This window comes from Belonocnema kinseyi, chromosome 8 (assembly GCF_010883055.1).
Source record: "Belonocnema kinseyi isolate 2016_QV_RU_SX_M_011 chromosome 8, B_treatae_v1, whole genome shotgun sequence".
In the NCBI taxonomy this organism is placed as follows: domain Eukaryota; kingdom Metazoa; phylum Arthropoda; class Insecta; order Hymenoptera; family Cynipidae; genus Belonocnema; species Belonocnema kinseyi.
The window spans coordinates 110,529,365-110,546,427 of NC_046664.1; positions in this window are offsets into that span (position 1 = coordinate 110,529,365).

A 17,063-nucleotide genomic window follows, 5' to 3' on the forward strand; every position below is an offset into this window, starting at 1 on the left:
GACCTTCCGATCGAGTACTTTTCGGACGGTATCAAAAAGTTAGAAAATCGTTAGATTCGCTGTATCGACCTAAAAGGAGAGTATGTTGAAAAATAAAACCGAATTTGGCCAAAAAAAACGTTTCCGTGTTTCATTTTTCAGGGAATTACCAGACTGCCTAGTATGATGAAGACAAGTCGCACAGCTGGATGACTGATATAAGAAAATGCACAAATACAATCCTTAAAGTATGATTAGATTAAACAAAAATTGTTTATTTTAAATATTTTCTCCGATTTGTGTTTCCGATCCTTATCATTAAAATTCACACCTATGGATTTAATAGCAGTCTAGCGCTAACGACCCCATGGGGACCTATAAAAGTTAATGGAAACGTCCACCATTTTGCATCGGCAATTTTCAATTATGTATTTTCAATACGAGATTCGTAATCAGATATGCAAAAAACCTTTGATAACAAATTTTTTATGCAAATAATATACATTTTTTTGTGAATCTTTACACTATTTTGCATCCGCTCTTTATCATTTTTTATTTATAATGCAAAATTCCTAATGAGAAACCCCAAAATCCCTCGTAATAAATTTGTATTCTAATCTTATATTTTTTATAAGTCTGAGCGCCAAATCATACCAAATTCGGAATTAGCGACTTCAAAAACATATAACAGCCTTTTTGTTATATTTCAATTTGTTTATTACTTCTGACCACATTTTTCGGCAAGTGTGGCCGACCTTAGACGAGTCTGGTTTCTCCTGGAGAGTCCCGTTCGCGAGGAGTGTTGGAAATCTCGGTACTATCGGCAATCTCAAGGATATCCTAGCACTCTCTATGCGAATTCGATTGAGACTACCGCAATCATAGTTTTAAGATTTTCATATTTTTCAGTGAGCAGCCCCTCGTTGTTGGTCAAGATGCTAAAAAAATACACTTGTTACAAGTTACAGTTACATCTTGAAAAAAGTAACTAGTTATTATTAAAACTTACAAAATTGTAAAGTTAATCTTGACAGCTACCGATTTAAGTAACTTAAAGTTGCTCTAAAAGTTGAATTTTTAATTCAGAAACGGAATTTTGGGTTTTAGTAAATAAGTATATGTATAATTGACAGTCTTTATGAATTTTATTTAAATAATGAATAAACAAGAAAATTAAATGAACACTTAATAAAAAGCCTTTTTAAAGGTTTTATTTGTAGTATCTGTTGGTTACACATCAAATATGGTATAGGAACATTAAATAAACTTCCAGAAACAAGAAACTGAAATCTATTTTAACATGACCCATATCTTTATAACAGTAATGTTATGGTTACATAATAGATATGTACATACCAGTTATACAAGATCTACTTACAACAAGTAGATGGTAGTTGTATTGCTGTTAGTATTGTTAAGACTATAATTTTACTTTACTAAGGTAGTCTTAGAGTTACTGTATGCATTCAATCACATGCAGTGATAATCTGCGGCTGCACCCGGCTTTATTAGAAGTACTCGAATTTGATTCGTTGTTTAGCCAGGGCAGAGAGAACCTACAGAAAACCGTCTGCCCGAGTACAGCCGCTTTCCGCCTGCCGAATATGAATGTAGATATTCGATATCATCGAGTGCACACAGTCATCATTGGCGTCAAATCTAATGCTAACATTAGCTGATCGCAGTGAATACACGACCTAGGTGTATCACGAATGTTACCCTTCTGAGTGCTAATCGTGCTAGAAATAGCTTACCGTTCGCGAATCCCCCGAGTGAACATTCACCGTACATGGCATAATAAAAAACCTCATAGAAAAAATAGTGAATTTTTATTGCGGTTATTTTTCAAGTAGGTGAAGTTGAAGTTTTTCGCATCGAAAAAAAAGATACCATGAATTTGACATGGTAGCCATACCCAATGTGGTAGATAAGTCTTACTACGTGTAGGTAATTTTTGTTGCAGGAAAGGTTACTCTAAAATCGGGGTAAGGGTTACTTTTTTTCTGTGTTAATATCCACAACTTTAACGGAACTAATCATACCTTGTTTTCCTTAATTAAATCATACACTCTTACAGCTCAGGCAATATCGCCATATCATCTTCCTCAAAAAAAAAAAAAAAAAAAAAAATAGAGCAGGATCGAAAAAGGAACCCCGACTGAATGAAGAGCAAAAAAACGAGAGGTAGGCAGCTTGCTGGGGTTAGTTCCAGGGGGAAGAGGGGTTGTTTCGAAATGGGAAGCGCTCGAAAACTGTTCAGCTCTCTAGACTCGCTTTACGCGAGTAGTATTCCCTGGGAAGTAAGCTCCCGAGTATTTCGCCTCACTGACACCCCCACCTCCACACAGATCACCCCTTCCCTTTCTGTACGAAACCCTGCGTCTACGAAGGGATGCAAATAACTGGTGATAACAACAGATAGCTCCACTGCTGCCGCGGTCGACCGAGTAGGGAGGGTGGTGTGTGCTTTGCTTGTGTTCAAAGTAGAGTGGGAATCACTGTAGGCCTCACTCCCCCATATCCCCGCTTTAACCATGATCCGAATAGTCGCAGGGGTAGTAGGGTGACAACGTGGTAGGTGGTTGGATGATTGAGAGATTCGTGGAGAAGGAGACACCGCGTGGGGTTGATGACGACGATGAGCAGTGGGTGGGTGTGTGTGTATGGAGGGAGGGATGGGATTAGGGGGGATAGAACGTCACTCGCTGTCGCATCGAGCGCGAGCGATCAGTGGCGCGCGCTTTCGCTCGTCTTTTGTTTGCAATGCGACTGCCAGCTACCCGCGTGACTGAAGGGGTGGCCGCGACGGGTGGTGATGATGGGGGTGGTGGAGGAGGAACGGTACTTTTGAGCCTTCGCGCTGCGGGGGTTGGTTAGTGGGAGGTGAAAATCATAGAGCCGCGTTACACAACGTGACTAACATAGGTAGGTATCATAGCATACGCGACTGCTGGAGCGCTTTGCTTCCCTGCAAAAAACGTCAGATTAAAAGTATTGCTTCGCATTATCGACATGTTCTCTCGAAATCTGCTTTGCTATAACCTCGGATTGGATCGGAAATACAATACTTTTCATGACGAGAGTTCACATATAACATCTTAATTTTGAATACGTCTGAATGCGAAGTGAGAGATTTCGTATTCATAGCGTGTTAATGCATCAGATCAAATACTCAGCAAAAAAGGAATAATTGATAAGGATTGGGGCCGATGAACATTTTTGAATGCGCGTGAATCCCGTCTACAGTGTCTTCCCTGAGATATGGGAAAATTTAATTAAGATTGGTTATAAATTATGTACGTCTTGTATGTACTCTCACGAATTTAGACGCAATGGCCAATTTTGAAGTGTCTGCGCTCTGGCACAGTGAAGTAAATCACTGACTTCAAAATGTTGCATCATATTTACAAGTGAAGAAGAATTAAAAATTAAAAAACCTTTTTCTCGAATTTACACACATTGACATACTGGTCCAATGCCTCATTGTTACAAAGCGGGATTTGCGGGGTGTCTTACTCTTTTTAATTAAATGCGCATCAATACTTTCGTGTTTGCTGGGTATGTTTCAATGCTATTGAACGCGATTGATTTCGAAACAGACTTTATTTCAATGCTATTGAATGCGACTGAATACGAAGAAGAAAATGTGTGACTGCTAAGTATTCAATAGCATTCACGAGATGATCTCTGGAATTCTGCTTTACGAAAACATCACATTCAAAGTGCAATACTGTTGAATACGTTTTAATCTGACATTTTTGTAGGGTCACTGTGATGCGAAATTTGGTTTATGAAGCGATCAGAAAACAATACGGTTATGAGGGACGGATTCGGTGGGGGAGGTTGAAAGTAAATATTAGCAAAGCGCACGTGTGATACGTTTGTGCTAGAGGGCAATAATACTCTTGATGTTAAACCGCGTAGGTAGGTAGGCAGTTGAGCTTGCCTTAAGTCACAGGTTTGGCTAAGAATAATGCCTTCTTCCGAAAATGAGTTATCGTGACCGTTATTTTGGAAACGGGTTAAGATTCAATTTCACACTTCTTTGTATTGAAATAGTTCAAATGAACCAACCGACAACTCTTCAAGATTGGAAATGGAATTTTGTTTATAATTTTTCACTATTTGTACTATTTCAATTCAGTTGCAAACAGTTTATTGCGATGATAATAATAAGTTTTTTTTACAGTTTGTAAATAGAAGAAGGCTCATAAAATCGCGCAAAGACCAGAGAAGATTTGAGGCATTCAGTAATTATCGATTGTGACCATTATTCATTTCAGTCTGCAGAAGCCCCGTAAAGACAATCAAACTAGTATTATCTCCGTTCGTTTCATCTCGCGAGAGATATTTAATTAAAGTTGTTTGACTGAGATCAAGTTCGGCAACTTCGAGGATAACTTACATGGGCATTTCATTGTCCTGAATATATAGCAAGCCGAATCGAGAAAAACAAGATAGTGACCTCTCCTTTCTGACATTGAAAATCCCCTTTTCTCAATAAATAATAAAAATTGATTTCATAATTGATCTACAAAATTACCTACCAACGTGATAGTGAAGATCACTTATAGACCTCACTTCTCGATCTTTTTCATTTAGATTTGAACTTTTAAAAATCCTGAAGATAATTAGAGAGGCTCAGTTTAAAATAGTTGTGTGGTTTGGAAAATTTCCAAATTTGATTTTAATATTAGCAAACATCAATTTTTGAAAACTTCTGTGTGGAAGATACCTTAAGTTGAGAAAGGAGAGGGCAAGCGATCTCATAAACGTATTCGTGTCAAAGGCAACTACGGTCGAGACCCGTGTTATCCTTTGACCCTGCTCCGGCATCTCAAACTTACTTCGCCCTTATAGAGACCAAGCGTTATCTCAGCTAGTTTTCCCACTTTTCTGGATTCCATAAAGGCAATTGAAACTTTTCTAGAAAATTACTTCATATGAATTTTTTTATTTGTTTTTTCTATATGTTAAACTTTTTCAAATTTGGGAGGTTTAAAACTTTATTTATGACTTTTATATAACAGTGATTTGAAGGTTGCTGAACTTCTATACAGCCGTTGTATACCTGCTAAATAATTCACGTAACTGTTATGTAACTATTAAGCAATTCTAAAACTAAAAGTTTGTACTGATTTTTGATCCATTGTGTTTTTATTATCAAGGTTTATTATTTTATTATTGAAGAATCTATAAATTTGTAATTCCACCGTCACATTTTTAAGGAATCTGCTTGTATTACAAATTTGAAATGAATCGTTTTGAGGTATGGGCAATTCGACACTAGACATTAGAGATCACCTTGTATGTTCAGTACAAGCATATAATTTTCAATGTACCACGATACGCATAGGATATATCTGAATATATAGAGTTTGCACGTCTGTGGTCAGATGCATTCTGTTTCCGAGGAAATCCTCCGGTGAGATGCATCGTCGCACCTTCAGCTGCGGATTTGCAAACACTCGTGGCAAACAGACTCCGTGAAATAAATTTGATATGCTGGATTTAAATAAAGGTTATCGGTGTTTGCTTCTTTCAAAGGAAATAAATCGAGTTAAAAATGATTTTTCTTTTTTTCATTACATCTACCTTACACATGTTTACGTACTATTGAAAGGGTTTTTAATGATAATTCCTTCTAAAATTGTTCGACAACTTCGAGAATAGTTTCTTTGTACTTTTTTAAAGAATTTAGGCTAGGGGAGACCGTGACGGAATAGAATCGGTTATTTTTTCATTAAATGACTGGCCTTCTGCTGTGAAATACAACAATATAAGTTATTATTCAAATACTGTGAAGCTCTATGTTTAAATTTGGTGAAGAATTAAATGTGACAAAAAAAATTATTACGAATAAAAACTGCAAATTGAAAAGTACACGGAGAAAAAGATATCGCACAATGATATCGCAAAACCTCTATATTGCAAGAAAGCACAATATGATAACGTACAATCAGGTCCCGAAGCTTTGTACGATATTATAATGCACTAATATCACAGAAAAAAATTAAGTTAAATTTTGTTGCTGTCGTTTGCTACGGCGTTCTTAGCAGAAATGGAAGAAAGGCAGAGTATGAGTCAGTTCGAGCTATGAATCGGGACACCAGATTTAAAACCATCACAGAAAAAATTAAACTTTTGCTGCAGGTAAGACCTGCAAACGGTTAATGATTAAACATATTTTGGCGAAAGTTTCACTGAGGTCAGCAAAATAAGTCTGAAATCGTCAACTGCGTCGCGCTGAACTGAGCAAATTTTGGTAAAACAGGTAGAATCAACAACAGAAAACACACAAAAAATTTGTTCTTACTGATATATTTCCTCCGAAATAAATCACATTATTGTAGACGAATTAGAACTTATTTAATACCATTTAGCAAAAGCGAAAATGTAACTGACGGATGGAAAACCCCCTTTCTTACGTTATAGATTGCACAATTGTGCGGTATACAATGTAAAAACTTGCAATGTACGATATCACGATTCTGCGATATTACAATGCGATAATTACGATATATAGCGCAGGAATTACGATATATATTGTAATTTATGGGATATAGTTTTCTTAGTGTAGTGCTTTTGTTCCATCTCGCCCCAAACTTAGGGCGAACGGGACACGTACGGAGGTGAGATGGAACACTTTAATAATTTATTAGTTTTCAATCAAAAAAGTAACTTTTAATTTTAATATCGTGTGGAGTTATATTATTTATATATTCTTTATATATTAATCTTTATCAAAACTATAATTTTTTAATTCGTATATAATTTATTTGGGTTTAACAGAGTATTCTGAACTGCAGACACCTGGGAAAAAAACCTTTCCTTACACAAATATATTAAAATTATGAAAATATTAATAGATTAAAATAAAACTGGATAAATACCATTTTCAACTTCTCATGAAGTAACCTAATATAAAATACGTACAATCATAAAAAGTTACACTTATGTTTTGTAATAAACAGTACTTCATCCCGACTCACCCCATTACGTCTCCCGTTCCATTCCAAACTGTAATTTTAATTTATATTTAAATAATAAACATTTTTCTTCAAAAAATACATGAAAATTACGTATTAAAATAAAATTCAATAGTTAATCTTCACAAATAAATGTTATGAAAAACACATATTCTAAAATTCTCAATTAACAATTGCCATTTAAGAATCGACTTGAAATAAAAGAATGTACCTCTTAAGATTTGAACGTTATATCGTCTTGTTCTATTTAATATTTATATTTGAGATATATACATATATATATATATATTTAATTAACTAAATTTATTTATGAAAAAATAAATGGGGAACAGAAGATTATTTTGGGTCGATTTTTTTTAGTATTATGTACAGGATTAGGGAATATTATTAGATATTTTTTATAAAATTAATATATTTTTCTCTATAAAGGCCACGTTATTTTTAGGCACATTATTTTGCTTTTAGGGGCGTTTTTTAACACCAAAATACAGCAAATTGAGTTAAAAATTTTATCCTATCTTGATGTCCGCAATTTCCACAGCTGTAAGTGTTTAGGGGAAAATTTAGCTTTAAACTGGACTTAACTTTCGCGCATACTACAATATTAAGTTGGTATATGCTAATCTCGTTTGGCTCAAAATATAGTTTTCGATTTCTGTAAGCATAGAAAAGTTTGCTTCAAGAAGTCTTTGAAGTAAAGTTAGATGACGGAGGGGGCATTTTTTTCGAAAAAATGAAATTTTTCGATATTTGAATGTGTGATACTTAATTCAACACTTTTAGTAGCATATCTTCTTTCTTTATAATGTGATGCCTGACAAACGATTAAATCGAATAAGAAATGGAAGGAAGTTTGACGATAAGTAGATGCACGTATACCTCCACACCTACAGATGCTGGAGGGAAAACTTGAATTGTAAGAACGGTTACAAGAGATCTGTTGTTGAAATAAATGTAAAAAATCAATTAGAATTTAGTATAATATCGTTCAAAAATAAGGAAAACCGAGGTTTTATTATACTTATTCGTATTTCAGTACCGAAGTTTAATATTATCATATGAGTATTTAAAACACGAAGAACACCAAGTAGTATTCTAAATACGAAATATTATGAATCTCCATTTATGAACTAACAATATGAAAAAATTATATTTTTTTTAATGAGTTTTCAAAAAATAATTTAAATGAGAAAATGGTGAATATCATATGCTCGAAAACTTCTGTTAGAAATTGATGTCAATACTAAGTAGACAGAAATCTGAGATGCATAGCAAACTATGAAATCATTATTCTTGATTTTTCATATAGTTTCGTTTGAGAATGATCCTCAATATGTTGACTCCATTTTCCGATCGATTCGAAAATTTATGATATAAAATAATATAAATAAAAGTTAACTCTTTCTATTTTCAATTCCTTCATTTACTATGGGATTTAAAACATTAGGAATTCTTTCTCACGAAATCACTATGGTAATAAGATTTAATTCAATGAGTACAATTTATAAAATATTACATCTAAATACGCTCAAGTTTATTATACTGAGTTACTAAAATATCAAATTATAGAATGTTATTTATACAATAATATTATCAGTTTCGTTAAAAAAAATATATTTTATAACAAATCAATTTAATCTTTGAAAATGATGAAATGCTTAACTAATCTATTACCAAATGTCTGAAGCAACAAATCACTCGTAAAAAAGGGGCCAGATATTTATTATACTGCCCTGAATTGTGAAGCGACGCCGCTTAGCCGATATTTTTGCCAAATATTCCATAATGTATGAGTTAGCCATAGGGTTTAATTTTTAGGGAATGTGTTAGTGCTTTAGGTGAGTTAGGTTCGAATCTTGCCGCATTATACGCGTGTTTCCGTATTTTATTGTATTTAATTTGTGTAATTAGTTCCTCCTTCTGAAGGCTAAATCTTTTAATGAAGTAAGTTATTTTTGATATAGTCGAATAAGATTCTTATGCTTCATTCAATTTTATCATTTATTCTAACAAAAAGTCTCTCAATGTAGCCAATGCTATATACTGAACTGGAATGATTAGTACCAGAATTTTCAAAAGTATTGTGCAGAAAAACTCTGTGCATACAAAAACATTCAATTTGTAGCTAGTAACAAATAGTATACAGATATATTTTTTTCAGATTCAGGGAGTCTGTACATTTTCAATCAATATAACTTATATTTCAAGTGTACATATACCTCTAAAATTATGTTGACAGAAAAATTACACTTTCGGGGAAACGTCCGTATATGTAGGTGTTAAAGATTTTTGAAAATAAGGGCATACGCATTGTGATGTAGGACGATTAAAGAGTTATAGAAATATCGATTCACGGAGTTACCGTTGACAGACAGAGAGATTCGTCAAAGAGCATAATAATCACTGCACCCGCAGAGAAGAGACTGAATCCTTTGTTCTATAGTCACTTTGCAAAAGGGGTTGTTGAACGCGGGGTGTCCGGGACTGAAAGCATCCGTTCCAGCCACGCCATTATGTAACTGATGCTTTCGTCGCCACGACGACACGTCATCACCTGATATTACAAGAATGTTGTACGATTCCCATGCGATTTCCATGCACTCTTCCATTGATGAAAAGTTCTTTTTTTCAAAATCACTACACACGGCCAAAATGTTTTGCTAAACCAGCAATATTTATACTTGATCTAACATCTCCACAACAAATCAGCGACTTTCGACTCTGGAAGGCAGTAGCTCCTCAGGAAAAAATGTCAAGAGGTGCTAATAACGATTACATGTGTTCCTTTAATTTGTGTAAAAAAATTTCGTATAGAGCTGTTAAATACAATACAAGTAAAAATGCTGTAGCTACGCCCACTGCTTGAAGACCTGTAACAGAAGTTGCGTATCTAACCCTGTGTGGGCGCTGTATCGAAAGTTCTTGGGGGGGGGGGGGGGGGGGGGGATAGAAAAATAAACAAAAACCTTATTCATTAATTTTGATTTGGAGGCCCCCAGGACTTCGAGGGCCCCGTATCATTAATATGGCTGATACAGAGGTAACTACGCCCCTGTGCCCCAATGTGTAGAAAATTATGTTGGGAAGGATAATTTTAAAAAGTATTGATATTAATTAAAACATGGAACTTCCTAGAATATTATACAAATATGGCTTACAACATACGTAATACTAAGTTTAATTTAGATTAAATAAAGAGACAAAATTCACTGATGGCCCAGTAATCGCGATTTGGAATACGTTCGTGCCCGAGTAATCGTCCGGTTTTGACTCACTCTTCGTGTAGAAAATAAAATGATTTTTTAATTGTATCTGAGCAGTTGCTTCCCGTTAGCAAACGTATTTGTTTCCTCCTAGAGAAAGCATTAGCGATTTTTTACATATCAATAAAATTAAAGTTTTCATCTTGATCGACTTAAAAATAGATATTTACAAAAAATACAAAATTAAAAAATAATATAAGAAATTTAAAAATACAATGAAAAACCAGACAAATCTAATTATCTATTTGAAATCGTAATTTTTTAAACTGGAAAAGGGAAGGTAAAAGTTCTGTCGCAACGTGTCCCTTTCCCAGCTTTATGATTTTTTTTTACAAAAATTGACAGAATTATTTTATATAAAAATTTATGTTCGAAAAATGGTTTCTATTCATGGATCAACTTTGAATTATGTATTGAAAAAAGTGTATGTGTTTAAAACAGATGTTTTAAATATTAGAAATGAGCGTTTTTATATCGATTTCGAATTATGTTGATGAAAAAACTTTAGCTATAAAAAACGGATTGGTACTTCTAAGAAAAAATCATATTTCATCGACTTCTTCCAGACTATTTATTCAGAAATTTACAATAATTACGTTTCGAATTCAGACCGATGCCCCCAGAAAATAATCTCAGGTCACCTTTATAACTTTATAATTTTAATTTTAGACGACTCAACGTTTTTCGATTTTATGCATAAATTTCTCCGAAATGATCTAAGATAATCTGATGAGAGAAGTCTGATTTCAAAACGTTTTTATGGTTCATTGCTGAATAAATAGCCTGAAAGACGTAGATGAAATAAGGGTTTTCCTTAACAGTGCTAATTTGTTGTTTCCCAGACGTTAAATTAAGAATTTTTACAGGCCGAAGTTATTTTTAAAACTTATACGTTTCGGCTGGTATTGCGTTCAACAAGAAATTACAATTTCTTAAGATGGAGACAAAGGGTGCACACCCCGTCACCTTTATACCTTTAACATTTTATTTTTTTCATAAATTTCTGCGAAATGATCTAAAATAATCTGATGAGGGAAGGATCTGATTCTAAAACAACGTTATTGTACATTCCTAAATAAATAGTATGGAAAAAATCGATGAAATATGGTATTTGCTTACGAGCACTAAATTGTTGTTTACCAGACGTTAAATTACGAAATTTTACATACCGAAAGTCTCTTCATATAAAAACGGATTTTCCAAATATTATGCATTAACATAGATTTCTTTCTCTTCTATAAATTGTATTAGTATAATAGTATGATCGATTCTTCTCGAACTATGGAAAACATACTGTCGGGGGCAGCGAAACTTTTCGCTGGCTCCGACATTATCCAAAATAAACTTCATATGGGCGAATTATTTTCGCCTTAATTTGTTCAAAGGACCCTGCACACATTTATGGAAAATATGGTCCCGGTAAAATTGGCTGAAACTGTAGTATTATGTAGTTTATAATATCCTGATCAAATAAAGTCCTTAGACACTGGGTCCAAAAAACGCCAGGTTTCGAGATAGGAGGGACCAAATGTCACTTTTCATGTACACGAGAGGAGTTCCACGGACCCTCGAAGATGGTTTCGCACTACGCTCAGGGATCATGTTTAACTCTCTGTCCCTTCGATATTTTGTAGTTTAGGATCCCCCAAAAATAATATCCATGTCTTAATGTTAGGCTTAGGGCCTCTTGATCGATAATATTTATGTCATGCCTAAGTCTCTGTCCATCCAATTAAGGAAAGAAATCCAGGTAATCAAGACAATATCAACACGATATCAGTGCACGATCTTGCCAATTAAGGCAATTCTGGAGTATTATCCAGCCAGTCAAGGCAAGATTAAAGAATGATGAGATCAATAATAGCAATATTCTGATAATTTTCAGCCAGTTAAGGTAATATTATGATGTGATCCGGTCTATGAGGGCAATATTGGTAAGCGCTTAGACCAGTTATAGCAACATTAGTGTATGGTTTGGTATTGAATGACGCTCTGGTCAGTAAAAACAACTATAAAAATTAGTTTGCTCAAACAAGACGAGTTTTGGTATATCATTTTACTGTTCCTCTTGACCCGCATCCTCAATATTATTAATCATAGATCTGTTTAGATACTTTACTGCTGGCTGATGGCGTGCGTATCCTAAATACAATAATATGCTTGCTACATGTGCACATGATCCGACTGTCCTGGCCCCAGTTTTACAAGTACAGTAGTACCCCAATATTTTTTCATTGTTTTGTGCTTCATCCAGCTGTAGCTATGGATTATTGGCTGCTTAAACCAAGTTATCTTCTACATAGAATATCCAGATTCTGATATTTCGTTGCGCGTCTGAAACGAGAATACACTCGAACTCTGATTAAACCTGGCTCATCGAGAAGTTCGTCCAACTCTAAATCTTCCATTCGCTCCCTGTCAAGCTTATTTCGGACGTAAGCTCCTGCTAGATTCATCTTATAGTTTCGTACCGTCAGTTCCTACAGAGAATTTATATCCAGCAAAGGGAAATAAGGTACTTGATGTTCATTAAAATGAATCCATCTGGCATTCCTGGTATGCAGGTTGTTAATTCTAACTCTGGCCTGGACGACGTTGGGTTCACGTGATTTTTGTAACATTGTTTGGGCTAAGTCTACGGTCGCTTCAGCCATCTGTATGCAAGGGCGACACTTGTTGAGGATCGCCCCAGCAATACGGTAAAAATCGCTGATGTTAATGGCATGGTTCATGTTCATGAGATTTCCAAAAAACTTAAAAACCGATTTTATGTGGTCATTTCGTGCCTCTACGATTCACCTCGTGTAGTGAACAATCTTGAGCCATTTGCTTCTTCTGTATCAAATTGCCTTTTTCCACGAAGTAACAGAGGTGGCATTTAATGGTTAATACCAAGATTTTCAAGAAGCGGTAGGGCATCACGATAAGCACGGTCCACAATGATAATGCCATCGTTTTCAAACCATTCTCGCAGCCCATTAACAACGACTTCGAATTAATTAATAAGCATGGCAGCATCGTTATATCGTTATATAAGGCTGGCTTAATTGAGTGGCGACCTTTATGAACGCAGTATGTTTGCCTGAGTGCTCTGAAATTGCTGGGTTTATGGATATATACATGAGTTCCATCTATATAGGCAATCACTTTTTGAACTTCAGGAGTGGGATTATAAAGTTCATTTTCGAAGTCCGTTACATGTCTCTGTATATACTGCTCCCGTGTTATAGCCGTCAACCCTATGTTGTTGGAAACAAAACGTGTCATCAAGGATCTTCTCACAACAGAAATAATGAGACTCACATTTTGCCTGCTATCGTATCAAAAAATAACATTTAAAAAGCCATGACTCAGCCCTTGGCGAAGCTTACAGAAAAAAATCATCAAATCCTTTCGACTGATACGGTGAAATACCCATCGATCTTGCAGAGCATCACGTACAGCATCGTAATACGTATATAAATTCCGGAATTGCTCGCGTGTTATGGGACTGATTGAATGAAACTCGTCATCTGTAAAAGTTTTTTCATTATTAAAATCAGACTCATCAATCTTCGATAATTCATGTAGGCCTTGCAAAAAATATTGTAACTGGACACCAGACAAGCGATAAGGCCTATTTCAAAATGCTAAACCGTTTAGCAAGACGTTCGGCATAAAGCCACTCACATCCCGATGTTCAGGGCAAGAACGAGTGGATTCCGGCACGTAAACATTTTTTTTTTTTACAAAAACATTAACCCTACATTCCACCGTCAACCTGGTCGAATCTTGCTTTCTGTTACAAAATATACAAGAACTATTTCTTCTTTATTTTAAAACATTGAGTGTCAGACAATTAGGATCAAGTGTTAAATCATTCATCTCCATATTAATGCTTTGATTGCAGTTTAGGCATATCCTCGTATGTTCATCGATCTCTTGAGGAGCTATTTCAAGTTCATCAAGTCGATAAATTGCGATTTGTTGTTTTTAATCATTTTCTGAATCAGATATGTGTACCATCGCTCGTGGCTGTAATACCATTGCACATATGTAGCAACTTATTCTGAGGGGCGGCGTGACTAAATTCCAAGTACAAGGAAATTCTTCAGCGTTCCTTTTTATAAACTTGACTCCAATATCAAACAAACATTGCCCCAGACGAAGAAAATAGAAAATTAATGCAGAATTTCTGTCATGATTAAACTAGAAAGATTCTTTCAAAAAAAGGACATACATAATGTAAAGAGTTTGGTAATTGCCAATCAGGTTGCCATGGCAGCAAAACCTCCTTTATCACAAGCCACCGATGCCCGAAATCTAAAAGTTTATTTAAAAGAGGTTTTTTCATCATGACAACCAATTTCCAAAATCAAAAGCTTCAAAATTGTCCATAAAAGGAGACTACAGTTCATAAACAAAATATAACCTGCATATTTTGTAATCAAATTAAAACGTGACGAGGTTATGGATGGAAGATAGGGCTAATGCTGTTGTGACAAAAATATAAGTAAGGGAATCAAATCGCTCTTATCTTACCAAAAATTTGTTATATATCTTAGTCAAACTATCCCCACACACCATCTCCGTAGTTTAGTCTAGACGACGTAATTGACGGGAAGGATACAACTGTGCAGGTCGATGGCTACCGGCACAACTGTGCACGTTGTTGTCCACAGACACAACGGTGCACCGGGCCATCTGTGCACGTCTACATTTCGACGTGCACAGTTGGGAGTCTCTCATCTGTGCACGTGAACCGTTAGTAGGGTACCATCTCTGCACGTCGAAATTTAGTCATTATATATTATTTTTATTTTATTTCATGTTTTATTTAGTCATTTAGACATTCAGTCGACATTTAGACCTGATTAATTAGTTTGAATAAGTAGGTACGCACTTAGTGATGTTTAATCACGTTTAGTTTGTGTAAGCCTGATCCGAAAACTAGCAATTAACATTTTACAGTAGTTAAACTACCCCCGGACACCTTTCTCATACTTAAGCCTTGACCACATAGTTGGTAAGACATGATTAATCAGTTTTAATGAGGAATGATGCCATTGATAATGTAACTTCAAATTCAGTTTATGTTACCATGATCCGAAAACCACAAATTCATTTATTTACGGAAGGTAAACTACCCGTAGACACCCACTTTCTATTACAGTCTTGACGACACGGTTAATAGGACCTGATTAATTAGTTTTAATAAGTACTAATGTACATAATTGGTGATGTTTAATCAAATTCAGATTGTGTTAGCCTAATCCAAAAACTACCAATTAAATGTTTTTACAGTAATTAGACAACCCCCAAGCACACTTCTTATACTTTCGTCTTGACGATGTGGTTAATAGGACCTATTTAATTAGATTGAATAAATACATGAAAGGCGACCTACGATGCAACACTGACAAAAGCTACCCATCTCTCAACCTTCAGTTCTAGATATTACCGTTCAAGGGACCCTAAAATACAAAATATCAATGGAACAGAGAGTTCAGCATGATCCCTGAGCATGGTATCAAACAGTCCTCGAGGGTCGGTGTAACCCTTCTCACCTGCATGAAAAGCAACATACGATGCAACATCGATGGAAAAGTATAATTTTCTTGACCTTTAGACATGGATATTATAGTTCGGGGGGTCTCAAGTGTGCATGAAACGTTAACTTTGGTACAGCGCCCACGAAGAAGTATCCTTTTTTCAACCTTAAGGCATGGATATTATTGTTAGCGGGATCCCAAACTACAAAATATCAATGAAACAGAAAGTTCGGCATAATCCCTGAGCGTGGTGCCAAACAGATCTCAAGGGTCGGTGTAACTATTCTCATCTGCATGAAAATAAAGCCCATAAATAATTGTAGATTCAGTTGTCGTATTTTTTATTTCTAATTTAAATAAGTTTCGAATGAATTTGTACGTTTTCCTAATGGGTTTTTTTTAATTCAGCCAAATCTGAGGATGCTATTATTACACGTATAGAAAGACCTTTTCATCTTAAATATCGAACAACTTAATGCTTGCGGAATTTATCATCCATATGCCTTACTTTTGTAGTAATCTTAACATGCCTATGCCCTACAATGTATTCTTATTAAGTTACTTATTAAGTACCAATTATTTAAGATAAAAAGTGATATTCTAAGCAAACGCGGATATCTCTAGCATGTGCAGTAGTGAATCTTGTGTATTTTTAAATTGACACATGGCCTTACATAACCTAAAAATACATAGGAATAACTACTGCGCTTGCCAGAGATATCCGCGTTCTGCCACCACTGACTGGGGCGGGGGATAAGCTATCTCTCTCGCACAGAAACGTGCTTGTTATTTTTAATTTTGCTCCATAAATATCTCTTTGTTTGCGCAGACATGTAAACTATCTAATCTTCATTTAGAGGGGAGCGGTAAACAGCCAATCAGATTGCTACGCGAGAGAGATAGCTTATAACGCAAACTCATAGTCTGTCTCTCTTATTTTGCCAATAACTCTGACAATGTCTAGTTCCCTCCAGTTATACTAGGCAGTCTGATAAGTCCCTGAAAAATGAAACACGGAGACGTTTTTTTGGCCAAAGTCGGTTATATTTTTCAACATACTCTCCTTTTAGGTCGATACAGCGAGTCCAACGATTTTCTAACTTTTTGATACCGTCCGAAAAGTAGTCGATCGGAACAGTGGGTTCCTGGTGGAACCCACTGTTTTGCCTGTTGCATTGACTCAAGAGTGTAGTAGTGGTTCCAGGTTTCATCCATGGTTATGTATCGGCGCAAAAACTCGGTCGGCTTACGCGAAAATAATGCCAAATTCTGCTGGGAAGTTGTCACACGAATTCGTTTTT